The sequence below is a fragment of the Sparus aurata genome, chromosome 23 (assembly GCF_900880675.1).
Source record: "Sparus aurata chromosome 23, fSpaAur1.1, whole genome shotgun sequence".
NCBI classification, from domain to species: Eukaryota; Metazoa; Chordata; class Actinopteri; order Spariformes; family Sparidae; genus Sparus; species Sparus aurata.
Window position 1 is genome coordinate 22096970 of NC_044209.1, and position 6992 is coordinate 22103961.

The 6992-nt window shown below is 45.1% G+C and overlaps 1 protein-coding gene across 2 annotated transcripts in view; it reads right to left on the reverse strand.

Moving 5' to 3' along the window:
- The window catches only part of stat5a (signal transducer and activator of transcription 5a), a 54862-nt gene extending 48086 nt beyond the window's left edge, over positions 1 to 6776 (reverse strand). The window contains exon 1 of one of the 2 annotated variants that reach the window (XM_030406724.1): positions 6623 to 6776. The gene's annotated coding sequence lies outside the window, so the exon portion shown is untranslated. Of the gene's footprint in view, positions 1 to 6030; positions 6066 to 6622 lie in introns of those variants that run through there. The other variant, XM_030406725.1, reaches the window with a different exon arrangement.
- Positions 6777 to 6992: the final 216 nt, after the last annotated feature.

The following is a 6992-nucleotide window of genomic DNA, read 5'->3' on the forward strand; positions in this document are numbered from 1 at the left end:
TGTGTCGCTGTTGTGCAGAATCACAATAAAGACTTGAATCTTAAACGCTTCAAATTTGGTTAAAATCATAGTTTTCAGTGTTGCTGTCGACGCCCCCTCTCCAACAGACAAACACTATCAGATGGCAGTGCACCTAAGACAGCGTCCTGGTCATTCCAATGGGTGATAAACTATACAAGCCCTCAGAAGTAGGCCAGCAGGTCAGGCTATATAACCCACAGTGTGAAAATAGCGTGGATGTGAAAAGAAGAAATAAACTGCTAAGACTCTACCGACAGATTTAGTAAAATCCTTGGTGCCACGAAGAGAGGCACCACCACACCCGATGTGTAAATATGGAAAGGATTTGTGCCTAATCCTAAAAACACAGAACTAATGTCTAAACTTATTTGTCCATTTATACTTACTAACAAAGAAGGGATCATTATTCTCAGAAACGCTTTGGGAACAACTCGAGACATTTACTGACACTGATATAACTTTTGTGGAATTTCGGCTCGCTTGACCATTCAGGAGAGGAGAAGAAGACTCGGAGACGCCGATGGCTTGCGTTATAAAACAAGATCTCGGAGGAGCAAAATAACAGCACGTCTGTCTGCACAGAGTGCTGCCGTGATAACCCTAACGAGTCTTCCCAAATGCCCAAATTATATCTACGGCGTCGGGAAGCATTGTTCCCATACATGGTTATATATTTAAGAACACAGCGAAGGGGGTGATGCGGAGTCTTTCCCCTCTAGCCAGAGGACTAGAGGGTAAAATAGGTCAGAGACACTTGGTCTGCTAACATAGATAGATCGAAGGCCTCCTTATGAGTTTTACAAAAACAGTTTGCCAGACATCTGTTCTACAGACATATCTACAGTAGCTTTGAATATCTAGGTTGCAGAGACCATGAGAAATAAACTCACAGTGGCAATCTTTACTATCCCTATCCAGACTGTAACATCTGTACAAGATACGTATGACCTCCTATTGTATGAGGACAGAATGACCTGGGAGAATCGTATTTTTCACCCACCATAACCAGCGTACCACCATCACCAACAACAACGACAACAACAACACACCCTGCACAGGTTCTAAACTCTACTCAACAAAGTGTTGTTGTCTCTTCAGGACACAAAACTTCACCTGAGAGAATCCACTTGAGGGCGAAGAAGAAGCCATTTGTTCACATAATTCATGGATGACAGATGAAGCATGACTCAGGACTTAAGGTGTTAATAAAACACAAAAGAAATTGTGCGGTGTGACTTCACAACACCATTATTACAAAAATCTGAGATCAATAACTCATCAAATGACAAATCCAGGATGTCAAAAGCAGCCATACTTTTTTTTTTATTAAACTCTGATTTTAAGAAATAATGTAACCGCAGAGAATTTAATTTTATTCCCGAGCTTCGAGGCACAGCTGCAGTTGTGTGTGCACAAAAAAAAATGTGGTTAATATTCTTACTGAAAGAGCACACCAATGCTTGTTCTGGAGAGAGGAAGGACTTTTCTTTTCTCGCTCAGATTCCCCCACTGCCCTGGGGAACCCAAAGAAAAAGGGGAACTCGCCAGACGCTTACAAGCTGGCTTCCACTAACCTTCGAGCGGCCGACCCTCAGCCACAGGTACAGTAGAGAGACATTTCTCGGGAACCTGCAGTGTGACTTGCTTTAGATAACAAGTGAGCTTCTGAGTGCAGTTCTTGAATCAACAAAATTCTGAGTATCGATATCACTGAACCTTAGACAGCATGTGTGCTTCTGCCTGGTGCCACAGCAGCAAGTTGCAACAGAATTTAGCTCCTGTGTGTTTGGGCTTGCAGAGGGGTCATAACAGCCCAGTTGCCAGGACAAAATGTTGGCAGTGAACGTTCTGCAAAACACTGACACGTTCGCATTTGGACCCGTCACAGGCCAACGTGTCATATTCATATTTCTACCATACGTGTCATATCATGTTGACATTACATGTTTATGACCTGACAGGAGGTGGAGGGGGTGATGGTGTTGTTTGCCGTGTTTCCCGCAACCAAGACGGGGATATTCTCAGCCAAAGCATGATCTTTTTCTAACCCTGTCGGGTGAGTTCATAAGCACAGCATTGCCACAACATAGAACAGAAAATTGAACCTAAAGAGATGTAAAGTTGCAACATAAAGAAATGTTAAGCTTCAACATGTGGATGGTTTGCAGAAACTTAGATTTCCAACATTCATTCTGTTGATTTGGTTGGTGTAAGAGAAGAGATTATAATTACTGCAGATCATTTATATCCATTCTGTATCCACCCTGGGCCGACCTCTCCTTACACAATATCCAATCGCAGTAACAAATAGGGAACCAGCCTCTGCAACACTGAGGGAATTCAAGCACATATTTCCTCCCCTTATTTCTGACTTCCTTCACATGCCTGAATGTAAACTTGCCTTTGAGCGCTCTGTCTATTGTTGTTGTTTCACTGAGATAATAACCCAAGGCCTTATCATGCTTCTCAGCGTCTGAAAAGGCCGACTGTCGTCCTCCTACCACTTAGTCTCTGCATTGACAAGAAGAGGAATTTAATGAGAGCTAAAAAGAGAGGAAGGAGAGTAAATGATCATGGGAGAGACACTGACACTGAGAGAGACTGACAATGCTTTTTAAAAACCCTGCAGAAGTAACTCGCTGACGGCAATCAAATTTGAGTCTTGTGTGGAGCAGTGATCATGGGACAGGAGTGCAGGCTGTGGATGCCAACAATCAGCAACACTATTCGACAGATGGATCAGAGCAACCCTGGCCTCAACCAAGCTAAAAGCTCATGGTCACGTGACCAGTGGATTAGCGTTAGCCCAACTGAAAGGGGGAGGAGGGTGAGGGTGCATGTCACCACATGCTTCCTTATCACTTCCCTCTGAGTGTGTTTCCCTTTCTCTTTCACGCCCAGTTCATCCCCAAGTTTGACTTTCACACTTTATTCACGTGATATTTTCGCCCTTCTCCGACTGATTCTTGAAGTCTTCCTCCCCTTCCCTTTATCTTTCACCTGTCCGTCCTGTCCTCCTCTGTTCAGACCAACGACGAGCCCCATGCACGGCACGGTCATTAGTGCATGAGCGATTTGCACACCTTTGACTCATGGCTCAGTCAGATCAAAACCACTCCTCTAATCGGCTCATTTCCATCTCCCCACGATGTCAATGCTGAGAACGTGTCTCCTGTGCTGTCCTTCCCTGCATCCCCCCCACCGCTTGCTTGTAGCTTTCCAGTTTTCTCACTGGCTTCTCCAGCCCAGCTGAACCCTACACTTGTCTGGCAGCGGTGAGTGAAAAAGTGAGAAGCACAGACAAGCTTAAGGACATGCCATGCTGGAAGCACATGGCACAGTGAAACACTGGGCTACCCTGTCTCCCCTGCCGCCACTGCTCCTGCATCTGGGTCTTTCTGTCAGGGACACAGTGTGCCAGCCAATTCATGCCTGGCCAGCATGCCGCTTTCACATGCCAACCCAAAACACCCTCTTTTTCACAGAAACCTGGGAAAACTCTGCGTTCCCATACACTGTGGTGACAGAGGGCAGCACACAGGGTAACATGGTGCCTGCCAACCAGGTTAAATGCTAAAAGGCATTGACCATTATTTCCAGTAGATTACAGCTTGACTGTAACCTTTTATTGATTGAGAGAGCAGACGTGACCGACACAAGAGAAGATAGAAAGAGAATTGACAAGGAAAGCTGAAATATTTAGTCATTAACATTAAAAAAATACAGGTTAAATGATCTCTTATGCAACTTCTCAGTGCACAAATTGATGTCTTCCAATTGCTTTGTCCGAAGCCAAAAGGCATTCGACTTCACACAAGAGAGAACTGCAGCAGCCGTGCGCGACAAAAAGGATGAGTCAACTATCAAAGTTGTTGTTGATTTTTTGATTAATGACTAATTTCGGGCATTTCTGAAAACTCATCCCACAGCCAGACAGGAAGGTGTCAGACAACTAACGACTTGTATAGCAGTCGTGTTGCTCATCGTCATGCAGCAGCCTCGACAGGGCAGAGGACATTATCACAACATGTAATTCTCAATGACTTGGAGTCACAGGGGACAAAATCATCGCCAGCTCGGCTGTAAGGGGGGGGGGAAAAAATGTGCGGGCTGACGAAGGAAAACACACAAACTCTTATCGGAACAACAAAGGTGTGTATCAGGAAGGTGATTTCACTGCAGAAAAGCTCATTTGCATATAAATACACACACACACACACACACACATACACACACAGCGCACCCTACTCTTGGAAATGACGCAGAGACATCAAAGCTCCGGTGACATTTCAATTCTGTTTGTAAGCACAAGCACGGGGGTCTTCATTCGGTATTGATTTGTTCAGTTGTGTGTCACAGCCCTGACAGTCAGCTCTGTACTGATCTTTATAAGCTTTCATGCTTCCTCAGAACACATATCAACAGGGTCAACGCAAAGAACACAACCATTCCTTTGTTTCCTCCTAACGTACAATCAGGGGACCTGAAATGGACCCGACCGGAATGACCAAATTTACTGTTGAGGAGGTGACAGTGAGCACATGAACACGGCTTGCACTCATAGCAATATACGCGCTACTATAAATACCATAAAACTACATCTTTCTCCGGAGAAAAACATTTGTTCTTTCTTCTTAAGCCACATTCCTAAAAACAATAATTGTAGTATAAAGGCTTACTGTGGGTCTGTGTGGAGCTCTGGGGTGCGAAATGACAGTGACCCTTTTTGTGATTGTTTTGAGGAACTTAAATATTGCCACAGGGACCGAAACTAAATTTTATGGAGTTCAATACTGAGAGACCTTAAATACCCTGTGCTTGTTTTTTGAGGTTTAGCGCATCCACCAAGGAAGTTGTGTTGTTGCCCTACATCTGGTGAGCTTAAAAGGTTCAACTTGTACGTTTTTTGGGTTTCAATCCCAACCCGTCAAATATTGATTCTCTTGGTTGGTGACCGACCCGACCGATCAATCGAAAGCGTCAGTAACTGGAGACCTGGAAAGCCCAAAGCGTCAGTAATTGACAAGCTCAGAATGAGACTCAAAAAACAAATATCACACAAAAACAGGACCTTTAAATTATGGTCAAGAGGTTATGGCAGTCAAGCTCTTGAGTTTGATATTAGGTTAGCGGTTACTGTGGGTATTGGCAGAGGTAGACTGGAATGGGTCTACTGAGTCCCATTCTAGTCCCACATTCTTATTATTAATGTTCATGCTTTTGCTAGGAAATCTGCATATCGGCTGTGTAAGAAAAAAGGTGGAAAAAAGGTGTAGTTCACTTCTTGTTTCAACAGTAAATGTGTCTTTATTTTAAAGACCAAACGTGAAAGCACCCATTCAAAAAACACGTTTAATCATATTTCAAGGAGCTTATTTTATGTTACAGCCGGACCAAAACAATTAACCTGCTGCCGTCGTTTGAACCAAAGTAATTACGGCTGAACAATTAATTGAGATTTTATCGCGAATATGTGGAACTATAACATCCAAACTGCAGAAGCTGCGAGGAAAGCTGCAATGTTTTCATCAATGTGTGTTAAAAACAGCATTTTAATGACGTACAGGCAGATCCTACAAATCTCACAGACTCATCAGATGATCAATAGCTTTTTCCACACCAGAAAATGAAAACTGTGATGCAAAACTCATACCGGGGTGCTCCAGTGCAGAGACAAAGGTTAATTTTTGTCACAGTTTTTCCTGTTTGCAATTATTTTACATCACGTGTTAAGAAGCTGGGAGCACCTAAATGATGTGCTGGTGCACCTAAATAAGAAAAGAAAAAAAAAGTTAGGCGCACCAGTGCAACTAGAGTGGACCTGAGCCCTGAATATCCATCTCTGCGTGTGAAGTCTTAATCTGTACATGAGCACAGAGGACAAGATCCCTCTCTGAGCTGTGGAGTAAAAGAAATATCCACCAGATTCTTGATGAAAGTGACTCAAACTGGACTCGCACGCGGCAGAGTTGAGGACGGTGCTGAACAAAAGCTCTCAGACTCTCTCACCTGTCAGACTCGTAAAGCGTTCCCATCACACCGCTATTAGGCTCATGAGAGCTGTAGAGCGCTCATTTACAAGACAGCGCCTGTCAACGCAGGCTGTGAGAGCTGCCACAGGTTATCGTCATGGTCCAATTTCAGCTGGCTTGGCACCTGAACGCCTCGTGTGGGTCACGCCGGGAGATAAACTCACACTTTACAGCAGAAAGGCAGCGAGAATCCAACAAGTTTAACACAGAAGCCACATGCGGCAAAGGCAGTGACAGCGCGCTCATGGCCACCAGAGACACGCCGTCAGTCCGTGGAGGTTATTATAGGAAGGGGGAGCTGCCTGTTGATTCAACAGTGTTCAGGGAAGAAGTCGCAAGAAAAAAAAAAAAAAAAAAAAAAACCTAACCCCCCCTCCCACCCGACGTGAAATTGTTTACTCCACGCATCCGTGTGCGGGGTTTCTTTCCTCCGTTGCGGTGCCACACTCGCAGTTTGTTTACAAAAGCGCTGTCAAGACTCTTCATTGCGCAACGGGGGACTTTCACCCCCCCTCCACGTTCACACGACACACAGTGTGGAAAAAGACGTGGAAAAGTGTCAGCCTTACCTCCGTGGAGCGACCCGAGCTGCTGTCCGTGCTCATAAAACGCGAAGCAGAGGCTGCGACAGGATCTCCCGGTCAGTCCGCCGCTCAGTCAGCCGTCTAGTTTGCAACAGTTCGCTTTAGTTCACTGCTCGCTCTCTCTCTCTCTCTCTCTCTCTCTCTCACTCACTCTCTCTCTCTCTCTCTCTCTCTCTCTCTCTCTCTCTCTCTCACACACACACACACACACACGCACACACACACACACACGCATAAACCGCCCACTTCCGGTGGCTCTTGAACGTCTGACAGGGTTCAACACTTTCCGCAGATTTCTGTCCCGCTGATCATCGATCGGTTTGGGAGAGCAGCGGTGGCTTCAGGCCGGAGGAGG